The sequence below is a fragment of the Numenius arquata genome, chromosome W, assembly GCF_964106895.1.
Source record: "Numenius arquata chromosome W, bNumArq3.hap1.1, whole genome shotgun sequence".
Lineage (NCBI taxonomy): Eukaryota > Metazoa > Chordata > Aves > Charadriiformes > Scolopacidae > Numenius > Numenius arquata.
The window spans coordinates 30,747,866-30,774,341 of record NC_133615.1 but is presented as its reverse complement, the minus strand read 5'-3'; the positions used below and the strand labels follow the sequence as shown (position 1 = coordinate 30,774,341).

At 45.0% G+C, this 26,476-nt stretch overlaps 1 protein-coding gene and 1 long non-coding RNA gene across 2 annotated transcripts in view; one reads left to right on the top strand and one right to left on the bottom strand.

Moving 5' to 3' along the window:
• The window catches only part of LOC141476819 (potassium/sodium hyperpolarization-activated cyclic nucleotide-gated channel 1-like), a 191,094-nt gene that overhangs the window by 130,657 nt on the left and 33,961 nt on the right, over positions 1-26,476 (bottom strand).
• The window catches only part of LOC141476702 (uncharacterized), a 42,690-nt gene continuing 28,295 nt past the window's right edge, over positions 12,082-26,476 (top strand). The window contains exon 1 of the long non-coding RNA XR_012463679.1: positions 12,082-12,130. This is a non-coding gene — a long non-coding RNA (uncharacterized lncRNA). The remainder of the gene's footprint in view (positions 12,131-26,476) is intronic.

The following is a 26,476-nucleotide window of genomic DNA, read 5'->3' as shown; positions in this document are numbered from 1 at the left end:
GTAGCTGAGCTGGTCCCAAGTATTTGTAAACAAACATATTTCTCTTTGTATACAAGCTATATAAAGCATAGTTCAATTAATTTACCATTTCAGTGTCCTAACTGATTTTAGGAGGAATTTCTTTTTCATCCGTATATACTGACAAATTCCTCAGTATTTCTATAAATTGACAAATACAAGCATTTGAAGAATATACTCAGCCAAATTGTTACCATGTACAGAAAAAATGATTGTTTCAAATACATAACCCCACACTGAAGGAACAGTGACTTGCTTTCTGAACTAACCTTGACTTACTGTCTGTCTTTTTTTGAACAAAGCAGAGAAAAGAAAAAAAAAAAGAAAAAAGATGTTTACATAATTGTCCTGGCATTACACACACAGAAGTTACTGTTTGTCCTGTTCTATAGCAAAAACAAAGAAACTTCAGACTTCTTAAGTAGTCAGACTCTCTTGCAGTGAACAGATGTATTGGATTGAAATTAAAGTTTAAAACTTTCATCTTCCTTTAATCTTCTGTGGTTTTATCCTCCGTGTTGCTCACTTTCTCCAGGAGACTTGGGCTGACCTAGAATCCCAAGTCTATAAAAGCTTTAATATAATGTATAGATCAGCACGCAGCTTAGCCAGACATAAAATCACACTTTTGACCCCTGTGTCAGCAAAAAGGTTTGGTTTTTTTTAATCAACTGTGTCTCTTCTGCTCTTCACTGTTGTACAAACATTGGGCTAAGATGATAATCTTTGTTTCTTTTAGCTCTTATCTTCTTTTCTTCTTTGTGCTTTATTTCTTCCTACTGAAGTTGGCTACAATATTACAGATCAGCAGGGAGCAGCATGGTCAAGTCATGTATCCTTTAAGTCAGAAAATGTAGTTAAATGAATTGTCTGAAATTTTTTTTTTTAGTAGTGTTTTCAGCAATGTTTAAGATGCTGCTCAACATACAGAAATATTTATATTAGTCTCTATCCTCTATTTCTAGTTTTTAATTTGCTCACTGCAAAGTCAGAGGGTCCTGGACTATCTTCCTCACTATTTGTCAACCAGGGATATATTTCTTGGCATGGCATGACTACATGCTACTGTTGTGATTATAGAAGTCATCCACAGTAATACAGAACCAGTGAAAAAGTTGTCTTTCATAGTGTTCTTAAAATGAAAATGTGTATATCAGTTAAGAAATGGTTTTCAGTTAATGCTTAGTTATAAAATTCTTTATACAATACTGTTGCATGTTAAGCAACTGGATTTATGTTGACATTGTGTAAAGGAATGTAAAAAGTAATTAATACCAGGTCATTTGTAGCTTTGGAGGCTTGAGGGAGGCCCAGGTGAAAAGAGGTTGCATTGTGGCTTCATCAAAGTCAATGGCAGAATACCTATTAACTGCAGCGGGACCAGAATTTAACCATAGGAATACAAATTTAAAACTGAGGTGAGAATTGTAATAAAGGCATTCAAGTGAGGAGGAAAACATCAGCATTCTTCAGTTTAGACTGTAACCATTTCATGTTAACAAAAAAATAATAAAGAATATGCCAAGCGATTCAGTGCTTGAATTTTATGTAGTTAATTATATTCTATCAACACAGAGTAAGAAATGTTCAAGAATTCATTAACCCCAATATGAAGCCTTTATAAAGAGCAGAGATTCTTAAACAAAATGAGTTACAAATAAACAGCTGTTACTAGAAAACGTTATTTTTTCTTTATGTGCATATATATGCATATATACATAACCACTGGAAAAAAGAGCCCAAATCTAAAACAATCACTGCAAATGACACAAAGACTAATAAATATTTTAAATTAAAAGAAAATGTAGCAATTTCTAATCAAACTATAGCAATATGCTTTGTGTGTCAGTGACAGTCTGCAAGACTGACAATCTAAAAATAAACCAAAATTGTTAGATCATTTTTAGTTCTCATAAAAATCAGTATATGCATGGTGTGCTGCACAAACAATAAGGAAAATTTATGTGCATTCTCAACATCCTGGAAAGTACTAAGGGTAGAAAAGCCAGCCTGCTTTCAAAATAAGACACAAGACATATTATTTAATCTCAGGCAAGGAACACAGAAACATAGAATAGTTTGGCTTGGAAGGTACCTTAAAAGGTCATCTAGTCCAACCTCCCCTGCAATGAGCAGGGACATCTTCAACTAGGTCAGGTTGCTCAGAGCCCCGTCCAACCTGACCTTGAATGTTTCCAGGGATGGGGCATCTACCACCTCTCTGGGCAACCTGTGCCAGTGTTTCACCACCCTTATTGTAAAAGAATTCTTCCTTATATCTAGTCCAAATCTTCCCTCTTTTAGTTTAAAGCAACTACCCCTTGTCCTGTTGCAACAGGCCCTGATAAAAAGTCTGTCCCTATCTTTCCCGTAGGCCCCATTTAAGTACTGAAAGGCTGCAATAAGGTCTCCCCAGAGCCTTCTCTTCTCGAGGCTGAACAACCCCAACTCTCTCAGCCTTTCCTCATAGGAGGGGTGCCCAGGATACAGTTGGCTTTCTGGGCTGTGAGTACATATTGCCAGCTCATGTCCAGCTTTTCATCCGCTCAAGTCCTTCTCCGCAGGGCTACTCTCAATCCCTTCATCCCCCAGCCTCTATTGATACCAGGGGTTGCCCTGACCCAAGTACAGGACCCTGCCCTTGGCCTTGTTGAACCTCATGAGGTTCACATGGGCCCACTTCTCAACCCTGCCCAGGTCCCTCTGGATGGCATCCCATCCCTCAGGTGTGTCAACTGCATCACTCAGCTTGGTGTTGTCCGCAAACTTGTTGAGGGTGCACTTGATCCCACTATGTCACTGATGAACATATTAAACAGTACTGGTCCTGATATGGACTCCTGAGGGATACCACTCATCTCCGATCTCCATCTGGACAATGAGCCATTGACTGCTACCTTCTGGATGCGACCATCCAACGAATTCCTCATACACCGAACAGTCCACCCATACAATCCATATCTCTCCAATTTAGAGAGAAAGATGTTGGCGACCATTTCAAAGGCCTTACAGAAATCCAGATAGACAACATCTGTAGCGCTTCCCTTGTCCACTGATGTAGGCACCCCATCATAGAAGGCCATGAGGTTGGTCAGGCAGGACTTGCCCTTGGTGAAGCCATGCTGGCTGTCTCGAATTGCCTCCCTGTCCTCCATGTGCCTTAGCATAGCTTCTAGGATCTGTTCCATGATCTTCCCAGGCAGAAGTGAGGCTGACAAGTCAGTAGTTCCCAGGATCCTCCTTTCTACCCTTTTTTAAAATGGGTGCGATGTTTCCCTTTTTCCAGTCCCAGGGACTGGAAACATAACATAAGAGAAGTAAAGGATGATCTGGTATTGAATAAACATGGTAAACGTGGCAGATCCACTTAAAGCTGCTATTAGGCTGTCAAAAAAAACCAAAAAAAGACAATGGAGAAAGTTATATTGAGGCGCGGAAACAGACTCTACAACTCCCAAAGAGTTATAAAGCAGGCATGTTTATTGCAGCGCCGGGTGCAAGGGGGATCGCTAATCCAAACTTGCACACCGGGTTGTAAAACAAGCGTCTATGATAAAAAGCATACATATTCATTAATATGGGCTGGGTTATTATAATTAGTTCTAAGAAAAGGCATTACTATTCTAATTATTTCTAGGAACTCATGATCATAAGTCTCCTCCCCTTGCCGCATGCGTACTGTCGCCCAGTGGTCGTGGGCCGGGGTCTTCTGGAGGAAGGCTCATAGTCTTCTTCACCGTGTACTTTGTCCCGGTTTGAAGTAAAACCAAACCAATTTTCTGTTCTGTAACTTTACATCCTAGCTAGGCCTCCTCTAACTCTCTGAAATTAACGGCATATTGTGGAGAAAACTGCTCGTTCTCAGAGTGATAAGACCAATGTTTGTGCTCCATGCCAAGGAACGATATGCAGGGAGGCCCTTGCTTATACTTATTGCTATAACAACCAAGGTCAGCCAATTTCGTTATTTGCCCCCTTAGAGGGTCGGAAACGGAAAAAACGTAGAGGGGTCACATCAGTGGGGAGGAGTGGACAGGACAGGTGACCCAAACCTGACCAACTGGAGTATTCCATCCCATCTGCCCCATGCTCAGTATAAAGGCTGAGGGATCAAAGGGTCAGCCCCCTTCCTGCGATGGCCGACATCCAGAGAGGACTCTGTCTGTTCATCTGCCTTTGATCCCGATCCGTGTGTTCCTGACTCCAGAGCTGGAATCCAGTTCCCATTCGTCACTGAGTCCAGTCTGGGACTTCCCCAGTGCCTGCCGGTGATGTGACTGTCATCCTGGGAGCTTGATACGGTTTTGTAGATATTGTACCTATTTCATTATTTTCTTCTTTATTTTTATTTTAATATTAATTCTTCATTAAAGTAGTTTAGTTCATTCTAAACTTCTGAATCTCCTTATCTCTTTCTCCTCCTCTCTCCTCTTTTAGGGGGGGGGAAGGGGGGGGAAGGGCCATCTGCCAGTCCGGTTTTGGTAAATTCAGCCGAAACCACGACAGATTCATTGGCGCCCAACGTGGGGCACGACGACTGTGGTTTGATAAGATTGCCTGTATAGTTTGAATTCCAGCTTGCTCAGGGAGAACCGACAGCTTACATCATGTTGTACCTACAGAATATTGTGTATGGTATTTTTAGAGAGCTTTGTATGAAGTTCATTGACACAGTGGTGTTAAACTGGCCGAATATATTGAAAGGTTTATTTGTTTTTTGTGTTTGGATGCGGTGGGTCAAGCGTGCTGTATTTGTGTGGATGTGCCTCCAGATGTATAATGTGGTCAGTTGGATTGCTATGGTACCTGCATATCTTGGGCATCATGTGATGGATTCTGTTGCTAATCACACTTTGGATTTTCGCTGGGGAAAGTTTACCTTGCCTCTTAGTGATTATCCCAAAGTGATACCAACGGAATTAGGGGGTGAAAAACCTGTGGGCTCTTTGGAGAATGATTGTGATTATTGTTACGGTCACTTAATTGTAATAGTGCTGTCGATTTCACTGAATGTAATGCAGGCAGTATTTGCTATGAAATGTCAGGGCAGAAGTGAGCGTTGTGTGACATGCACTATTGCTGCTCAGACACAAACAGAACCAGCCCCGGCCCCGGCCCAAGCCAAGCCAGAGGCACCGGCCAAGGCCACGCCGACACCGGCGCCAACGGCATCGGCTGCTCCCCCACAGCCACCGGCACAAGCCAAGGCTCCGGCCCCGGCGAAAGCCACGCCCCTGGCCCCGCCGACACCGGCCCCAGCGGCAGCGGTCGCCCCCCCACCGGCTCCGGCACCGGCTTCGGCACAAGCCGCGCTCCGTCCCGTCCCGGCCCCGGTCACTCCGCAGCCGGAGGTAAAAGTGACTTCGCCGCCCGCACCCCCCGCATCTCCGTCGCCAGCCCCTCCCACGCCCGCAGCTGCACCGGCTGCTCCGGCCCCGACAGCCAGCGCTGTCACTGCTCCAGCTCCCAACCCGAGCACTGCCGCTACCCCAGCGCCAGCAGAACCGGCACAAGTTGCTCCGGTGACCAGGAAGCAGAAAAAGAGGTCGATTCGGTCCCCTGCCCCTTACGACAAGGACATGCCCAAGCTAGAGAGCTCGGGAGAGGGTTCTTCTGATGAAGATGCAGGACAGGGTCCGTCTGGTGTAGATAAAGGAAAGCACCCTCTTACAACACAGTCAACCAGTTGGGCAGCCCCTTCTCAGGTAGATAGGGGAGAGGGTCCTTCTCAGCCAGCCTCAATAAAGGATGATGCCTCAGATGTAGATGTAATTATTAACTCTTTGTCCTTAAAGGATTTGCGAAATCTAAGGAAGGATTTTACTCGTCATGATGGGGAGCCACTTCTCTCTTGGTTGCTCCGATGCTGGGACAGTGGAGCTAACTCCATAGACTTAGATGGTAGAGAAGCCAGCCAGCTGGGAAATCTGGCCAAAGAGGGAGGTATTGATAAAGCGATTGGGAATAAGGCAGACGTTCTCAGTCTCTGGAGGCGACTGTTATCAGCTGTAAAGAGCAGATATCCCTTTAAGGATGATATCCAATGCCGTCCAAGGCAATGGACCAGCATGGAGAAAGGTATTAAATACCTGAGAGAACTGGCTATTCGAGAAGTGATTTATGGTAATTGGCAAGTGACTATAAATCCTGATGAAATGCCATGTCAACGACCTTTGTTGAAAAAGTTTGTGCAGAGTGCACCATCAGTGTATTCCCACACTTTGTCAACAATGGTCTGGGGAGCATCTGATACTGATACACCAACTGTAAATGAGGTTGCTGATAGGGTGCGACAGTATGAAGACAGTCTCTCTCGTCCCATCGGTGTTGCAGCAATAGAAAACCTGACTAAGAAAGTGTCTGAACAAACTGAGAAGATGGCTGAACAAAATAAAACACAGACTGAGGCCATAGAGAATATGAATAAGACACAAACTGAAACAATGGAGAATATAGCTAAGACACAGAATGAGACAATAGAGAAAATGACCAAGGCAATAGTTGAGCAAACCGACACAATTTTTCACAAACTGCTTGAAAAACTTGCTGAGATTGGGAGAGAATCTTACTCTTCTCCAGCTCAGGCTCAAGTTGCAGCTCAGGCTCAAGTTGCAGCTCAGGCTCAAGCTCCTGCTCAGATCCAAGTTGCAGCTCAGACTGAGGTGCCTGCTCAGACCCAAGCTGCAGTTAAGACCAGAGTTGCAGCCATTAAGAAAAAACGCCCTCCTATGAGACCAACCAAAGGGAAACAGGACTCGCTTCGAGGTTTCCTGTGGCTTTGCCTCTGCAATAATGGAGAGGACATGAGGAGATGGGATAAAAAACCTACTTCAGCCCTGCAGGCACGAGTGCTTGAGTTGCAAGGTAAAGCAAACAGAAGAAAGGATGGTTACATGAATATGGCTGCTCCAGTTCAGAATATGCACTGCCCCTGTCCAGACAGGAACTCACCTTGGAATTGGAGATGCTGTCCTCAGCATTAGGGTTGCCCTGCCTCCAGCCAGGAGGAGGAGAGGGATAACCGAGTTTATTGGACTGTGTGGATTCGATGGCCTGGCACATTAGGGCCACGAAAGTATAGAGCCCTGGTGGACACTGGTGCACAGTGTACCCTAATGCCATGGAATCATAGAGGGACAGAATCAGTCACTATTGCAGGAGTGACAGGAGGATCTCAGGAACTGACTGTACTGGAGGCCGAAGTGAGCTTGAACAAGAATAAATGGGAAAAGCATCCTATTGTGACTGGCCCAGATGCTCCGTGCATCCTTGGCATAGACTACCTCAAGAGAGGGTATTTCAAAGACCCGAAAGGGTATCGGTGGGCTTTTGGTATAGCAGCTGTAGAGACTGAGGGTGTTACACAGCTGTCTACCTTACCTGGCCTTTCAGATGACCCTTCTGTGGTAGGATTGCTGAAGGTTAAAGAACAGCAGGTACCACTTGCTACTTCCACGGTGCATCGACGACAGTATCGCACTAACCGTGATTCTTTGATTCCCATTCAGAACCTGATTCGTCGGCTGGAGACTCAAGGAGTGACCAGCAAGACTCGCTCACCCTTTAACAGCCTGATATGGCCAGTGCGCAAGTCTGATGGTGACTGGCGTCTAACAGTAGACTATCGTGGCCTGAATGAAGTCACACCACCACTGAGTGCTGCTGTGCCAGACATGCTAGAACTGCAATATGAACTAGAGTCGAAGGCAGCCAAATAGTATGCTACAATTGACATTGCTAATGCCTTTTTCTCTATTCCTTTAGCAGCAGAGTGCAGGCCACAGTTTGCTTTCACCTGGAGGGGTGTCCAGTATACCTGGAATCGACTGCCCCAGGGGTGGAAACACAGCCCTACTATTTGCCATGGACTGATCCAGACTGCACTGGAGAAGGGTGGAGCTCCAGAACACCTGCAATACATTGATGACATCATTGTATGGGGTAATACAGGAAAAGAAGTTTTCAAGAAAGGTAAGAAAGTAATTGAGATTCTTCTGAAAGCAGGTTTTGCTGTGAAAAGAGGTAAGGTCAAGGGACCTGCACGAAACATCCAATTCTTGGGAATTAAATGGCAAGATGGTCGTCGCCAGATCCCAATGGAGGTGATTAACAAAATAACAGCTATGTCCCCACCTACTAACAAAAAGGAAACACAAGCCTTCTTAGGCGTTGTGGGATTCTGGAGAATGCATATTCCAGGTTACAGTCAGATTGTGAAACCTCTCTATGAAGTGACTCGAAAGAAAAATGAGTTTGTGTGGGGTCCTGAGCAACGACAAGCCTTTGAACAAATTAAACAGGAGATTGTGCGTGCAGTAGCACTTGGACCAGTCCGAAGAGGACAGGACATTAAAAATGTGCTGTATACTGCAGCTGGAGATAATGGCCCTACCTGGAGCCTATGGCAGAAAGGACCAGGGGAGACTCGGGGTCGACCCCTGGGATTTTGGAGTCGAGGCTATAAAGGCTCCGAGGCCAACTATACTCCGACTGAGAAAGAAATCTTGGCAGCGTATGAAGGAGAGCTGCTTCGGAAGTAATTGGTACTGAAGTACAGCTCCTCCTGGCGCCCCGATTGCCAGTGTTAGGTTGGATGTTCAAAGGTAAAGTTCCTTCTACTCATCATGCCACCGATGCTACCTGGAGTAAGTGGATTGCCTTAATCACACAGCGAGCTCGAATAGGAAATCCAAATCGTCCAGGAATTGTAGAAGTGATCACAAACTGGCCCGAAGGCGGAGATTTCACAATGCCACCAGAGGAGGTGGTAACACGTGCTGAGGAAGCCCCGCCATATAATGAACTCTCAGATAATGAGAAACAGTATGTGTTGTTCACTGATGGATCTTGTCGTATTGTAGGAAAGCATCGAAGATGGAAAGCTGCTGTATGGAGTCCTACACGACGAGTTGCAGAAGCTACTGAAGGAGAAGGTGAATCAAGTCAATTTGCAGAGGTAAAAGCTATCCAGCTGGCCCTAGACATTGCTGAGCGAGAAAAGTGGCCAATACTCTATCTCTATACTGACTCATGGATGGTGGCAAATGCTCTGTGGGGATGGTGAAAACAATGGAAGCAGAGCAACTGGCAGCGCAAGGGTAAACCCGTTTGGGCTGCTGAATTATGGCAAGATATTGCTGACCGGCTAGAGAAACTAGTCGTGAAAGTACGCCATGTAGATGCCCACGTAGCTATGAGTCGAGCCACTGAGGAACATCAAAACAATCAGCAAGTGGACCGAGCAGCTAAGATTTTCCAGACAGATTTAGACTGGGAACATAAAGGTGAATTGTTCTTAGCTCGATGGGCCCATGACACTTCAGGTCATCAAGGAAGAGATGCAACGTACAAATGGGCTCGTGACCGAGGGGTGGATTTAACCATGGACGCTATTGCGCAGGTTATCTACGACTGTGAAACATGTGCCGAAATCAAGCAAGCTAAAAGGTTAAAACCTTTGTGGCATGGAGGTCGGTGGTTGAAATACAAGTATGGGGAGGCTTGGCAAATCGACTATATCACACTCCCTCAAACCCGCCAGGGTAAGCGTTACGTGCTTACAATGGTGGAAGGAAGCACCGGATGGTTGGAAACCTATGCGGTGCCCCATGCCACTGCCCGGAATACCATCCTGGGCCTTGAAAAGCAAGTCTTGTGGTGACATGGTACTCCAGAAAGAATTGAATCTGACAATGGAACTCATTTCAAAAACAATCTTATAAGTAGCTGGGCAAAAGAACATGGTATTGAGTGGATATATCATATTCCCTATCATGCACCAGCTTCTGGAAAAATTGAACGATACAATGGATTGTTAAAAACTACCCTAAAAGCGATGGGTGGTGGATCCTTTAAAAATTGGGACAAGCATTTAGCTCAAGCTACTTGGTTAGTTAATACCAGGGGATCCATCAATCGAGGTGGTCCTGCTCAATCAGACCTTTTACATATTGTAGAAGGGGATAAAGTCCCTGTGGTGCATGAAAGGAATATACTAGGGAAAACTGTATGGGTTTTTCCTGCCTCGGGCAAAGGCAAACCCATTCGTGGGACTGTTTTTGCTCAAGGACCTGGATGTACTTGGTGGGTGATGCTGAAGAATGGAGAAGTTCAATGTGTACCTCAAGGGAATTTGACCCTGGGTGAGAATACTTAATTCCGAGTATGATGTTAGTTGTTTATAATACTAACAGTGTTCTATAAGTGTTTTTCAGGATGAAACCTAGCCGGATTGATCAAGTGGCGTCTAGTAAAACTTCTCCGAGATGGACGTGTTACCCATGGGCACGAACCACAATGAATTTCACACTGTCTTTCCTACCCTGAGAACCTGATCTGCTGTGAAATGGACTTAAGCTTTTGTATATAGAGATAAATTATAACTGAGTGATTTACATATATCTATCTATATATGTATGTATGTATAGATTTTATGGATGATAGTAGTTGTAATCTAAGCATGATGCAAATGGTATGGAATAAGGGGTGGAATGTCCTGGTTTGAAGTAAAACCAAACCAATTTTCTGTTCTGTAACTTTACATTCTAGCTAGGCCTCCTCTAACTCTCTGAAATTAACGGCATATTGTGGAGAAAACTGCTCGTTCTCAGAGTGATAAGACCAATGTTTGTGCTCCATGCCAAGGAACGATATGCAGGGAGGCCCTTGCTTATACTTATTGCTATAACAACCAAGGTCAGCCAATTTCGTTATTTGCCCCCTTAGAGGGTCGGAAACGGAAAAAACGTAGAGGGGTCACATCAGTGGGGAGGAGTGGACAGGACAGGTGACCCAAACCTGACCAACTGGGGTATTCCATCCCATCTGCCCCATGCTCAGTATAAAGGCTGAGGGATCAAAGGGTCAGCCCCCTTCCTGCGATGGCCGACGTCCAGAGAGGACTCTGTCTGTTCATCTGCCTTTGATCCCGATCCGTGTGTTCCTGACTCCAGAGCTGGAATCCAGTTCCCATTCGTCACTGAGTCCAGTCTGGGACTTCCCCAGTGCCTGCCGGTGATGTGACTGTCATCCTGGGAGCTTGATACGGTTTTGTAGATATTGTACCTATTTCATTATTTTCTTCTTTATTTTTATTTTAATATTAATTCTTCATTAAAGTAGTTTAGTTCATTCTAAACTTCTGAATCTCCTTATCTCTTTCTCCTCCTCTCTCCTCTTTTAGGGGGGGGGAAGGGGGGGGAAGGGCCATCTGCCAGTCCGGTTTTGGTAAATTCAGCCGAAACCACGACATTACCTTTGGCTTAAAATGCTGGGCTGGCTGGACCCCAAACCGTGGAACTGGTCCTGACCAGATGGATACTTCACCCAGACAATCGGGTTCCTCCTTAGCGTGCAGGCTGTTCCTACTATCTTATACATTGTGCTTACAACACAAGGCCAGTTCCTTATCTTGGAATGCTGGGCTCCGAGCTCTGTTTTTTGTCAAGCTGTACTAAATCTACACTAACGACATTTAACCATTCATTCTCCGAATCAATATTGATTTGAGGGGACTAGAGGACTTTAAAAAATACCTTTATAACTATTATGGTTTTTTTCTCTTTTTTAAAAGAAACTGTTAAATACCATCTAGAATATGGCCCTGAGTAACTATTCTGTCAATGTGCTTCCCCCCCAGACATTGATCAAAAAGCAGTCCAGCTTGTCCCTTAGAGTTATTATTGAAAATACAAGGCAGCTGAATATTATATAGTGGAGTTCCCAGTGAAGACTTTGAGAAGTGTGATTTCTGTTCTGGATTTATGTCCTGGTTTTGGCTGAGATAGAGTTAATTTTCTTCTTAGCAGCTGGTATAGTGATGTGTTTTGGATTTAGTATGAGAATAATATTGATAACACATTGATGTTTTAGTTGTTGCTAAGCAGTGCTTACACTAAGTCAAGGACTTTTCAGCGTCTCGTGCTCTGCCAGTGAAAAGGCTGGAGGTGCACAAGAAGTTGGGAGGGGGCACAGCCAGGACAGCTGACCCAAACTGGCCAAAGAGATATTCCATACCATATGATGTCATCCTCAGCATATAAACTAGGGGGAAGTTGGCCAGGGGTGGCTGCTGCTGCTGCTCAGAGACAGGCTGGACATTGGTTGGTTGGTGGTGAGCAACTGTTTTTCATTTGCATCACTCATCTTCCTTGGGTTTTATTTCTCTGTCTTTTTGTTATTTTCCTTTTCATTACAATTTATTATTATTATTATTTTATTTTAATTATCTCAACCCACGAGTTGTCTCACTTTTATTCTTCTGATTCTCTCCCAGCCCACTGGGGGTGGGGGGGGAGTGAGCAAGCAGCTGTGTGGTGCTTAGTGGCTGGGTAGTGTGGGTTCAGTTAAAGTTCACTCACACAGCTAAGATTTACATGCACTATGCGCATCTGGAGCAATAGTGTGTGCCAGTAGTGACCTTGAGAGCAGGGGAGGAATGAGAAACACAAGTTTCACATCCTGAAGCACATCCTGACAAAAAACAGAACACAGTCTGGGAACCGAAACTTGTCTTGGTAGCAGAATACCTGTTATTGTGATAAGATCAGTAGAAGGTAGAAAATATTTTTGTAAGTCCATGATTGGGCATTACTAGGGGAGTGGGTTTTGTTTCTCAGTGTATATAAGTTTCTCTGTGTAGTAGTAAAGTGGATTTGCTTACTGCGTGATCCGCGAGTCCGTGATTTCCTCATACGCCACACAGTAGGGTTAAACCATGACAATTTATGAAGTGATCACTTCTGTCTGCTCCTGCTTTCACTCTCCTAGATGCAGTGATTGACACTTTAATGGTATATACTATAGTAGTCATCTTCAAGTTTACTCTTCAGTAGAAGGCAGCATATAAAACCAAATACATTAACTTACCACAACAAGTCTAGTGAAGTTACAACCTATTGCAACCTTCTCAGCTCTACCACAATTAGATGAGCCACCATAGGAGAAAAAATAATATCCTAGAATACTTTCTTTTCATTTTGAAAGGGTTTTGCATAAGGAAGGGAAAAGGGGGAAAAAATTATCCTTAGTTGTTAAGACATTTGTTTCTAAATACAAAATGTATTTACTGCTTTCCATTTTAAGCAGCATGTTATAATTCAGATAAAAACCTGATCGAAAATTAAAAAAACTCTCAGTCAGGCAAGTAATTAGGTGAAACCCTCCCAATATAATCTCTTCTGTGCCATGCACATGCATACCCATACTCTGTTAAATTACCTGAGAAATGATATTATATAAAAAAGCAAAGTTCTTTTCTCACCATTGTAAATATGAATATATGAAAACAAGTAATTTTTCAACACATTTAAAAATTGGAAGTGATGAAGTCAAACCTTTCAGACCCCCCCCCCATATGTCAAGCTTTCAAAAATCAGATGAAGGTTGTTGCCTTTTTCTTTTTGTAATGGACTGTTACAAAACATTCACCCCTCAAGCTGAAGGGGAAAAAAAAAATAAAATTCCCAATACTCAGTGATATTTTGTACTTTCAGATCTTGTAAGTTTTTATATGACATCCTTGATAGCTGATAACTACAGGATGTTTCTATTTCAAAAAAGGCTCTACTAGTGGAAAAAGTAGCATTCAAACAATAAAGAATCAGGCAGCCAAGTAAAGGGCATTGGCATATGGCCGAAATGCATTTAAGAGCACAGTTGTGCTTGCTGACCAAAGAAATGGAAGTTGCATGCTCTTTTATATGATGGGCACGCGTCATGCCAGCCAGAGGGAACAGCATGAGAGAGAATGGCTGGGGACAAGGCTTTCCAGGCTGCTGGGGAGAAATTGGCTCTGTGCAGAGATGAGGGTTGCCGTTTGGAGGAAGCAGAAGCCTGAAAAGCAGAAAAACATCTTGCAACAAACCAACTTGAAAAAGATTAATACCAATTACAAATTACCATCTTGAGCAGCTCCTGTGAATACTTGTGCCAAGGAACCTCCAAGAGTGACAAGCAAAAGACAAAAATGGGAGAAAGTACTGAAGATGATCTAAAAATCCATATGCAGTCTCATAGAAGTTAATATTTTTTTCATAACTAAAATTTACAGTTTCCCTATACTACCCTGCAGAGTGACAGGCATAGAAATTGTGATGGTCATTATTTTCAGATTTGAATTCCACAAGTTAACCACCTAAAGAACAATAAGTCGAATTGAGCATTAGGCAGAATTGATACCCCTCCATACTTCCTGGTCTATCAATGACTGGCATAAGAATACTGTTTTGAGGAGTGATAGTCATCAACATGAATCTCCTCAGACCTTAAGTTATATCTTCTCAATTCCAGGTGAGATCTCCAACCACTAGGCTATTGCTCAAAAGTAATGGCACTACAGTCTCCTCTGGACTCAATTTAAAAGAAAATAGTGAGTCCTTGTCTCATTTTGAAGGAAACAACTTAGATCCTGAACTCCAGGACAATATTAAAAATCTCAGCTGGGGTAGATTTATACCTACACATATAGCAATGAGACACATATAAGCGTCTAAAGGAGAAGTTCAGGACACTGTTCTTTACCCAATCAGAGCTTATCCCAAAACCAAGGAAGTACAGTTTTCATCATTTTCACTACATTCATTAGGAAATTTTGAGACATAATCATTCAGTGTTAATATAAAATATTAATGAAAGCATAATTTCTTTTAACTGTTTACATTGACAATAAAGCACTTTTTACAGTTCTCAGATTTTGGACGAGCATTAATTGGACATACTAATTGTTACTGTAAATGGGAAAGCAATCTATAGTTTTATACATCTATTTTCCTTCAAAATATGCCATTCGCTCCACTAACCTGATTAATTTTCTATCTCTGCTTTTTGTGGTTTCAGATAGCAAGCAGGGGTCATTCCATACCACGATTATTCAAATTTCTCAAATTCGTTTATTTTATATCTGATCTATGTCGGAGTGGGAGACGGACCCGGAGTAACGATGAGTCTCAATATGAGTATGGTCGTTCTCCCTTTATTCAAGTTCACACAGAGTATATAAAGACAGACAAGCAGAGCACGCGCTAGCAACAATTATACGATTGGCTTACAGTCTCTGTTCATGCGCCTAGAGCACTCACACAATTAGTGCAGACCTCTTGTCCATGCGCAGCAGATGTTTCTCTATCTCCCGGAGGCAGTACCGCTTATCACTTACTTATCATGTAGCTACTTCTTCATACTTCTGTTTCTCAAGGACAGTTCACAGCCTCCTCCAGGCTTTCATCCCTATCAAAGACTGGGTTGCTCATTGTAATCAAGTCGTGCCCTTTTTCACTCAGCCATTCCTCCACAGATCTACACAGAAAACGTTAAAGTAAAAAGGAAGCAGCAGGAGTTCTACTGTCAGACTAGCCAACGATTTTCTGCTCTTATTAACCTTCAGTTAAGGATACAGTTTGCTTCTGTATCCATTGAAATCAACCATTCAACTTCTGTTAACTTCAATGTGCATTGCAGTTATGAGACATTTTACACGTAATTTTACTTGAAATGCAAATTTAGAGGTCATAAGATCATAAGAAAATAAGTTAAATGTTCAACATTTTCTGCACTGTATGTATGTTATTTTCTCTTCTTTGTGGAATAAGTTATCTTGGTTATTTCATTTTGAGAGTTCAGATAAAGAATGTAGTCTTGTAAAGTTCGTCAGCAATAAGTCTGAACACAAACCGTTAATTAATTACTTATTTTTAAAAAAATCAATATTTTTGACAACGTAGTACCAATACGTATATTAGTATTTAAGATAAGCATTTGAGATTTAAATGCTGATTCCTATGCGGTGGTAAGATATACAGGCATTACTAAGATTGTGAAATTATTCTTTGACATATTAACAGCAATATGATAATGCAGCCTAGGGCTTCAGGCATTAGTTCACACACACTGTAGCTCTTCTTCCCTTGAGCAATATTTTACACACAAGAAAAGACAATCTGTGACATGAAGAAAAAATGAAATACAAGTTACAAGAGTAATGAAGGACAAAAAGTTCCCCAAATTCAATGACCTTCTTCAAGCTGAATGAGCAAGAAAAACTGGAAGGACACATAGATCCATGACTGTTGTGCATTGCATGAGAACCTATTTGGGAACATCCCTGAAAATTCAAGGGGACATTTTAAGCTCATACAAACAAATTCCTAAGCTGTATCAGCTGCTTCTTCATGGATGATGTCCTATCTCCAATACCCCTACAACACAGAGGGAAATAATGGGGAGGGAGGTACTCTGAATTAGAAATCTCTGAAGCAACTACTAACGGGGGCAAGGAAAACAGATGTGCATCATCTCGCCACTTCCTCTGCTATTTCTTTCCTAGGTTAGGGAAGAGGAATTTTATATTTCTGAAAAAAAAAGGTCTAGTTTTAGTCAAAAGCAATGCTGTGGCATCACCACAGAAACAAAATCCTACTTGTATAAAAAGCTGAGTTTGGGGGAGTACTGACTGTTCAGCATACCAATGCTAAACTGCTGTTGTGGAAATATCTTACAGGTATTGCTTTACAATGGTTATCTTTTGCCACTAATTAAAATGAAACATTATGAAGGTATCCAAACACTGGAAGTGTGCAAAAGTGACAAATCATATATCTTATATCTCAGGTAACCAGTTATTTATAGTTGTATATCCTTTATTGAAACTTGAGTCTGATGTACATGGTTTTTTTTATCATAGTAAAAAAAAATTTAAAAATCTTTTCTTTAATGCACGCAACTGCTTATTAATAACTTCACTGAATTTCACTGAATTTCACTGATTTTTTAGAGTTGGAAGGGACCATAAAGATCATCTAGTCCAACTCCCCTGCTGAAGCAGGATTGCCCAGAGCATGTCAGAGCATGTTACTCAGGACTGCATCCAGGCGGGTCCTCTCACTGGCAACCACTGAAAAGAGTCTGGCTCCCTCCTCCTTCAACCCACCCTTTAGATACTTATAAGCATTGATAAGGTCTCCCCTCAGCCTTCTCTTCTCCAGGCTAAAGAGTCCCAGCTCTCTCAGCCTTTCTTCATAAGGGAGATGCTCCAATCCTTGAATCATCCTCGTTGCCCTTCGCTGGACTCTTTCCAGTAGTTCCCTATCCCTCTTGAATTGGGGAGCCCAGAACTGGATGCAGTATTCCAGTTGTGGCCTCACCAGTGCAGAGTAGAGGGGGAGAATGACTTCCCTCGACCTACTAGCCACACTCTTCCCTATGCAGCCCAGGATTCCATTGGCCTTCCTGGCCACAAGAGCACACTGCTTGCTCATTGTCATTTTGCTGTCTACCAGGACCCCCAGATCTTTCTCTTCGGAACTTGGCTCCAGCGGGTCCACGCCTAACCTGCATTGGTGCCTGACATTCTTGTTCCCCAGGTGCAGGACCCTACACTTTTGCCTGTTGAACCTCATGAGGTTCTTCCTTGCCCAGCTCTCCAGCCTGTCCAGCCTTCCTGGACCCCTGGGGGACACCACTGGTTACAGGCCTCCAGCTTGAACCTGCTCCATTAATCATTACCCTTTGGGTCCTGTCACACAGCCAGTTCTCAGTCCACCTCACTGTCCCCTCATCCAGCCCACACTTCCTTAGTTTCCCAATGAGGATGTTATGAGATCCATCACAGCATTCCAGTTATGACTATCATCCCACCATGTTTCTGTGATGGCGATTACATCATAGCTGCCATGCTGCACAATGGCTTCCAGCTCCTCCTGTTTGTTGCCCATGCTATGTGCATTAGTGTAGATGCACTTGAGCTGGGCTCCTGATTTCACCCCCATCCTTGGTCCTTTACCCCCAGGCTCATTACCAGTGGGCCTGGTATTGTCCCCTTCCCCCTTCGATTCTAGTTTAAAGCCCTGTCCATGAGCTTTGCTTGCTCTTGGCCTAATACCCTTTTCCCCTTTCGGGATAGGGTTTTACCATTGTGCTCGAGCAGACCCGGTGTCCTATAAATCAAGCTATGGTCTGTGAACCCAAAGCCCTGCTGGTAGCACCAGTTACAGAGCCAGGCATTGATCTGCCTGATCTTTTTGTTTATCCAGTCATCGGTCCCCAAAAATGGAGGGACAGAGGAGATCACAACTTGTGCTCCTGAATCCTTGACTAGCTGTCCCAAAGCCCTGAAATCTTTCAGGGAGATGAGCTCAGCTTGAGCCTTGGCCCTTCTAATTTTCCCCCTGCATATCTTCACCGCTTCCTGGTATTTCTCCTTGCCTGCCAGGCCCCTTTTCCAAAGATCATAAACCTTCTTTTTGTTCCTGAGCTCCAGCCAAAGCTCTCTATTTAGCCAGGCTGGTCTTCTTCCCTTCCTGCTTGTTTTTTGGGACTTGGGTATGGCTCTTTCCTGGGCTTTTAAGAGTGCCTCCTTGAAGTACGACCAGCCTTCCTGGGCACCTTTGCCCTTCAGGACTGTCTCCCAAGGGACACTTTCAACCATGCTCCTGAAGAGGCCAAAGTCTGCCCTTCGGAAGTCCAAGGTGGCAGTTTTGCTGGCCCCCCGCCTTGCTTCAGCAAGAATTGAAAATTGTATAATTTCGTGATCACTCTGTCCAAGACGACCTCCAACGTTTACATCCCCCACAAGACCTTCTGAGTTAACTATCAGCAGGTCCAGTAGGGCACTTTCCCTAGTCGGTTCCCTCACCAGCTGCGTTAGGAAGTTGTCTTCCATGCACTCCAAGAATCTCCAGGACTGTTGCCTCTCTGCTGTGTTATATTTCCAGCAGATATCTGGGAAGTTGAAGTCCCCCATGAGTACAAGGGGGAGTGATCGTGAGGCCTCTGCCAGCTGCTTATAGAATATTTCATCTGCCTTTATATCCTGGTTTGGGGGTCTGTAACAAACTCCCACCACGATGTCTGCCTTATTGGTCTTCCCCTTGATTCTTATCCATAGACACTCAACGCTGTCATCGTGCGTATTGCTAAGTTCGAGGCATACAATACTGCTCTTAACATAAAGGGCCACCCCACCACCTCTCTTTCCTTGCCTGTCCCTTCTGAAAAGTTGGTAGCCATCAATCACAGCACTCCAGTTATGCGAGTCCTCCCACCACGTTTCTGTGATGGCAACCAGATCATAGTTTTCTTGCTGTACGATGGCCTCCAGCTCCTCCTGTTTGTTGCCCATGCTGCGTGCATTCATGTAGATGCACTTCAGCTGGGCTAATCGTCCCACTATTTTTCTGGGAGGGCAGGCACTAATTCCCACCTGTCCATGTGCAGACATTTCTGCAGTTACCATCTTATCACTACTCCTTATGTCTTCACTGCCACATACATCTTTCTCTCCCACATCAACTGCTGCAACAGGCTGCAAGGCCTTACTGGCACCTATACACACTAGCACACTGCTCCTGGGCACCACTTTAGTAACCCTGGTTCCAACCCCGTCCCCCTTCAAATCTAGTTTAAAGCTCTCTCAATGAGCCCTGCTAATTCTTGTCCCAGTATCCTTTTTCCCCTTTGGGTTAGGCTTCCCCCACCTGCTGCCAGTATGCCTGGTGAGCTGTAGATCAGCCCGTGATCAAAGAATCCAATGTCCTGCCATTTACACCAGTCTTTCAGCCATGAGTTGATCTGTTGATTCTTCCTATTTATCCCTTCATCCATCCCTGTGACTGGTGGGATAGAAGAGAACACCACTTGTGCTCCTGATCCCTTGACCAGTCGTCCCAGCACTCTGAAGTCCCTTTTCATTGCCTTTAGGCTTCTGGTGGCTACCTCATCATTGCCCACTTGAAATATCAGTAGTGGGTAATAATCTGAGGGCTGAACCAGGGAGTGAATTTCCCTCTGTATATCCTTAATCCTGGCCCCAGGGAGGCAGGTGACTTCCCTGTGGGACGGGTCTGGTCTACAGATTGGGCCCTCTGTTCCACTCAGAAGGGAGTCACCTATTACAATCACCTTTCTTTTTTTCTTAGTTGATGAGGTCCTGAGGCATGGGGGTGGGTGACTAGTCCTGGGTGCCTCACTGGGTAGATCGTCCTCTCCATTTACCTCGTCCCCAAAATCCAGAACTCCGAACCTATTATGCATATGTAACTGGGAAGGTGAGGGAGGCTGTTGGGGGTTCCGCTTGCCTCTCCGAGGAAGGACCAGCCTCCATTCCCCCCTTTCTATTAAGTCCCCTCTCTCTGCCTGGTGACAGGGTGGGAGGGGATCATCTACTTTTATTAGAGCTTCTCCTTGCTGCCTTTGCCTCAGGGTACGGCTCCACCAATCTATTTCACTTTCACATTCTCTAATGCTTCTTAACCTTTCCACCTCTTCTCTCAGTTCCACCACCTGCCTGAGCAGGTCGTTTATCTGCTCACATCGCACACAATGGGTGTCTCTGGGTCCCTGTGGTACCACAGCCAGGCTCAGGCATTCGGTGCAGCCAGGGCCCTGCACGGCCGCGTCTTTGCGTGGGAGCTCGGTCTGAGTTCCCACATTCTTCTTCACAGGGGCTTTGGGGCGTTTCGTTGCCATTTCCTCTCTTGAGCCTGAACGGAGCATTCGCCCTCAGACTCTCCCTCTTTGTCCTGCGCACAAGCCCCCACTCCACCCCCTCACTCATGCTGAAAGTATGTCTGGCTATCCGCTTTTAAATTTGCTGCGGCTCGCCCGGCCCGCCCCCAGCCACGTCAGCCTCTCGGCTCCCTCGCGAGATTCCTGACTCGTTTCGGGTCTTTCCGCTCTCTCCGGGAAGCCCCCTCTCCATCTCGATCTAGATCAAATTTAAAGCCGCAGCACTCACCGCTGCCACTGTCGCTCTCCACGTGGTCTTGGAAAAGCATTTTTCATGGAATCATAGAATTGCCTTGGTTGGAAGTGACCTTTCGGATCATCTAGTCCAACAATCAACCTAACACTGACAAAAGCCATCACTAAACCGTATCTCCAAGCACTACTGACGTGTGGAAAGCAGACTCCACAACCTGTGGGGTTGTAAAGTAGGCATGTTTATTCGGCGCCGGGAAGCACGGGGGGTCGCCCCACCAAAATCGTGCGCACCCACCGCGGCAGTTAGCTTAGGATTTATACAATCAGATCTTACATATTCAAGGAGCGCCTATACATATCCATAACCTTTCCCCGAAAAGGCAGTCTTTATTACAATGAGTTACGAGAAATCATTTCCATAGTCTCCGCCTTTAACTCCTCCCAGCCGCACATGCGCAGTGTCTCCTGGTGGTCAGGGGCCGGGGTCTCGGGGATGAAGGCCATGTCTTCCTTGCTGTGTACCTCTCGCTTTTAATGTTAATGTGTTGCTCCACCCATGGGGTTGGGAAACCAGATGATCGCTCTGTATACCAATTGTTCCCTTATCTCCCATCGAGGCTGATGTGACCACTTTATGGTTTCAACACATCCTTTCTTTGCCTAAACACCTTAGCAATGGCTTTAGGCTATAGATACACAGTTTAAGCCAAGCAATGGCCCTGCTATTAACCCTTGAGTGTTATTTCCCCTTATCACTATGTCTACCTATCTTTTCAATACCGCCAGTGATGGTGACTCAACCACTTCCCTGGGCAGTCCATTCCAATGCTTAATAACCCTTTCAGTGTAAAAGTTTTTCCTAATATCCAATCTGAACCTCCCCTGGCACAACTTGAGGCCATTTCCTCTTGTCCTATCGCCTGTGACTTGGGAGAAGAGACCGAGCCCCGCCTCTCTACAACCTCCATTCAGGTAGTTGTAGAGAGCCCATATTCAAGAAAAACTCACACCACATTCTCCCTTTACTCAGATAAAAAGTTCTGGATATATTTTTTGAGCAAAGAATGACAAAACTACTTCCAAGTATGCCTGAAGTGATGTTTACTTTTTGTGTTTATTTTCTCTATGGCAACAGAGACAGAACAGAGTGTACTACATGTTAGGTCAAAAGCCTTAAATACTTTCCTGTCAAGCCTGAGTCTAATATTTGTGGGTGAACAGGATTGTGGAAGAAGCAAGGCCAGAGGAAGGAATAGAAGCAGCAGGAACACTGGCAGGGGAGGACCCACAAACAGTGCCTAACGACCCTACTGATTGAGGGGAATTCCGCCCATCTGGCAGTTGGGGGTTGCAGGGGTGTGTTGTCTGGGAAAGAAGATACTTAGTACTATATAAGCTGCGTGTTTGTTGTAATAAACGATTCTGGTTGCACCTCCGACTGGGGTCCGTGCCTTCATACGCTACAAATATTATATTCATTATATTCATTCTAATATATAATACATTGCCAAAAAGAATTAGCTGTAATCACCATCTGGACTGTGCTTTAAGTCTAACTGTGACATCTGTGACATCTGCTGAAAAACGTACGAGCTCATAGTTAGGATCTTCCTCATGCTCATTATTACTGTATATGTAAGTCATGTAGCCAAAACTGAAATAATTTCAATTAAATTCTTGAATTAATTTTGCATTTTAAGGTGTCACTCATTTGACAGATTCAGAGTGTCCCGGTTTGAAGTAAAACAGAACCAACTTTCTGTTTAGTAATTTTACATTTTAGCTAGGCCTCTTCTGACTCTCTGAAATTAACGGCATATTGTGGAGAAAACTGCTCGTTCTCAGAGTGATAAGACCAATGTTTGTGCTACATGCCAAGGAATGGTATGCAGAGAGGCTCCTGCTTATACTTACTGCTACAGCAACCAAGGTCAGCCAATTTCATTATTTGCCCCCTTAGAGGGTCGGAAACGGAAAAAACGTAAAGAGGTCACACCTGTGGGGAGGAGTGGACAGGACAGGTGACCCAAACCTGACCAACTGGGGTATTCCATCCCATCTGCCCCATGCTCAGTATAAAGGCTGAGGGATCAAAAGGTCAACTCCCTTCCTGCGATGGCCGACGTCCAGAGAGGACTCTGTCTGTTCATCTGCCTTTGATCCCGATCCGTGTGTTCCTGACTCCAGATCTGGAACCTAGTTCCCATCCGTTGCTGAGTCCGGTCTGGGACTTCCCCAGTGCCTGCCGGTGACGTCATCCTGGGAGCTTGATAAGGTTTTGTATATATTGTATCTATTTCATTATTTTCTTCTTTTTGATTTTAATATTAAATTTCTTCATTAAAGTAGTTTAGTTCATTCTAAACTTCTAAATCTCTTTATCTCTTTTTCTCCTCTCTTTTGCAGGGGGGCAGGGGGAGGGGAAGGGCCATCTGTCAGTCTGGTTTTGGTAAATTTGGCCGAAACCATGACAGATTTAATTGGCGCCCAACGGGGGGCTTGACTGTGGCACAACCCGAGCTCTGGTAGTTTGCCTGAATAGTTTGAATTCCAGCTTGCTCAGGGAGAACAGACAGCTCACATCATGTCGTTCCTACACAATATTTTATATGGTATTTTTAGAGAGCTTTGTATGAAGTCAATCGATGCAGTGGTGTTTAAGTGGTCGAGTATATTGATTCCTTGTTTTGAGATCAGTTCATTTTTGTTTTGTGTTTGGATGTGGTGGCCCAGGCATGCTTTGTTGGTGTGGACTAGCGCTCAGATGTATAATATGAGAAATATGATTATTAGGTTACCTGCATATTTCGGGCATCATGTGATGGATCCTGTTACTAATTACACTTTTGGTTTTACCTGGGGAAAGTTTACTTTGCCTTTTAGTGATTATTTCAAAGTGATACCAACGGAAATTAGAGGATGAAAAACCTTTGGGCTGTCTAGAGAATGATTGTGATGATTGTCTCTGTCATGTGATCATGATTTTGTTGTCGATGTTACTGAATGTGCTGCAGGGGATAATTATCATTAGATATGAGGAGGATCAGAGTGAGCATTATGTGACTTGCAGTATTGCTACTCGGACACGGGTGGAATCAGAGATAGCAGAAACTCGGACAACGGCCCCAGCGAAAGCCACAGCAGAGACACAAACAGCTGACCCCCAGCCCCATCGAGAGTCTCAGTGCAGACACAAACAAAACCAGCCCCAGCTCCAGCTCTGGCTCCAGCCCAAGCCCCGCCCCCGGCGCAAGCCAAGCCAGCGGCACCGGCCAAGATCACGCCGACACCGGTGCCAACGGCATCGGCTGCTCCCCCACAGACACCGGCACGAGCCAAGTCTCCGGCCCCGGTGAAAGCCACGCCCCTGGCCACGCCGACACCGGTCCCAATGGGATTGGTTGCCCCGCCCCCCACCGGCTGCGGCACCGGTCAGACGCGCACCTCCACCAACACTGGCGAAAGCCACAACACCGGCTCCAGCCCCGGCCCGGTCCATCCCGGCACCGGTCACTCAGCAGCCGGCCGTAAAAGTGACTCCGCCGCCTACACCCCCCCCACCTCTACCACCAGCCCCTCCCCCGCCCATAGCGGCACCGGCTGCTCCAGCCCCGACAGCGAGCACTGTCACTGCTCCAGCTCCCAGAACGAGCACTGCTGGTACTCCAACGCCAGCAGAACCGGCACAAGTTGCCCCGGTGACCAGGAAGCAGAAAAGAAAGTCAGCTCCTTCCCCTGCCCCTTACGACAACGACCTGCCCCAGCCAGAGAGCATGGGAGAGGGTTCCTCTGATGAAGATCTAGGACAGGGTCCTTCTAGTGTAGATAAAGGAAAGCACCCTCTTACAACACAGTCAACAGATTGGGCAGCTCCTTCTCAGGTAGATAGGGGAGAGGGTCCTTCTCAGCCAGCCTCGATACAGGATGATGCCTCAGATGTAGATGTAATTACTAAATCTTTCTCTATAAAGGATTTGCAAAATATGAGGAAGGATTTTACTCGTCATGATGGGGAGCCACTTCTCTCTTGGTTGCTCCAATGCTGGGACAATGGAGCTAGACTTAGATGGTAGAGAGGCCAAGCAGCTGGGAAACCCGGCCAAAGAAGGAGGTATTGATAAAGCAATTGGGAATAAGGCAGACGTTCTCAGTCTCTGGAGGCGACTGCTATCAGCCGTAAAGAGCAGATATCCCTTTAAGGATGATATCCAATGCCGTCCAAGCAAATGGACCGGCATGGAGAAAGGTATTAAGTACCTGAGAGAACTGGCTGTTCGAGAGGTGATTTATAGCAATTGGCAAGTGACTATAGATCCTGATGAAATGCCATGTCAACGACCTTTGTTGAGAAAGTTTGTGCAGAGTGCACCATCAGTGTATTCCCACACTTTGTCAACAATGGTCTGGGGAGCATCTGACACTGATACACCAACTGTAAATGAGGTTGCTGACAGGGTACGACAGTATGAAGATAGTCTCTCTCGTCCCATCGGTGTTGCAGCAATAGAAAACCTGACTAAGAAAGTGGCTGAGCAAACTGAGAAGATGGCTGAACAAAATAAGACACAGACTGAGACAACAGAGAACATAAGCAAGATCAAACTAAGACAATTGTTGGGGCCACATGACCTGGCCAGGAGGAGGAGAGTGACAAACCAGCCCCAGAGACAGCCCAGCCTGTCCCCACCTGGGCAGAGACCCACTGGTGCCCCTGGGACTCCATGCATTGTTGGGGCCATGTAGAACATCTGGAAGATCGATTAAGACTGATTTTGGAAACCTTCTGAGCATGTCGCAGATCAAGCAAAACTTGATCAGAAATAAGACTATATTGCTTTAAGAATAAGATTGTTTCAAGCTGGCCAGACAGAAGAAAAAAACATTGTGTGTGTCTGTGAAGGTCAGGCTGGAAAACCGCCTGGAGGAGTATGTGTAGAATGATGTGGCTGAAAACAGTCACATTCCATGAGAATGAGAGTGCTCACCCTGTTTGGAAAACAGCTCAGAAACTAGCTCTATATATAGAGCTCTGTGTATGTGAATAAAGTGTGGACCTTGTGCTTGTGCTTCTGCTTTTGCTGCTGCTTCTGCTTCTGCTGCTGCTTCTGCTTCTGCTTATTGCATACAATTCTGTCCTGATCAAACATTGCCACAGACAATGACTGAGACAATGGAGAAAATGACCAAGGCAATAGTTGAGCAAAACAAGACAATTTTTCACAAACTGCTTGAAAAACTCTCTGAGATTGGGAATGAATCCTACTCTTCCCCAGCTCAGACCCAAATTCCTACTCAAACCCAAGTTGCAGCTCAGACCAAAGTCGCAGCCATTAAGAAAAAACGCCCTCCTATGAGACCAACCAAAGGGAAACAGGACTCACTCCGAAGTTTCCTGTGGCTTTGCCTCTGCAATAACGGAGAGAACATGAGGAGATGGGATAAAAAACCTACCCCAGCCCTACAGGCACGAGTGCTTGAGTTGCAAGGTAAAGCGGACAGAAGAAAGGATGGTTACATGAATATGGCTGCTCCAGTTCAGAGTATGCACTGCCCCTGTCCAGACAGGAATTCACCTTGCAATTGGAGATGCTGTCCTCAGCATTACGGTTGCCCTGCCTCCAGCCAGGAGGAGGAGAGGGATAACCGAGTTTATTGGACTGTGTGGATTCGATGGCCTGGCACATTAGGGCCACGAAAGTATAGAGCCCTGGTGGACACTGGTGCACAGTGTACCCTAATGCCATGGAATCATAGAGGGACAGAA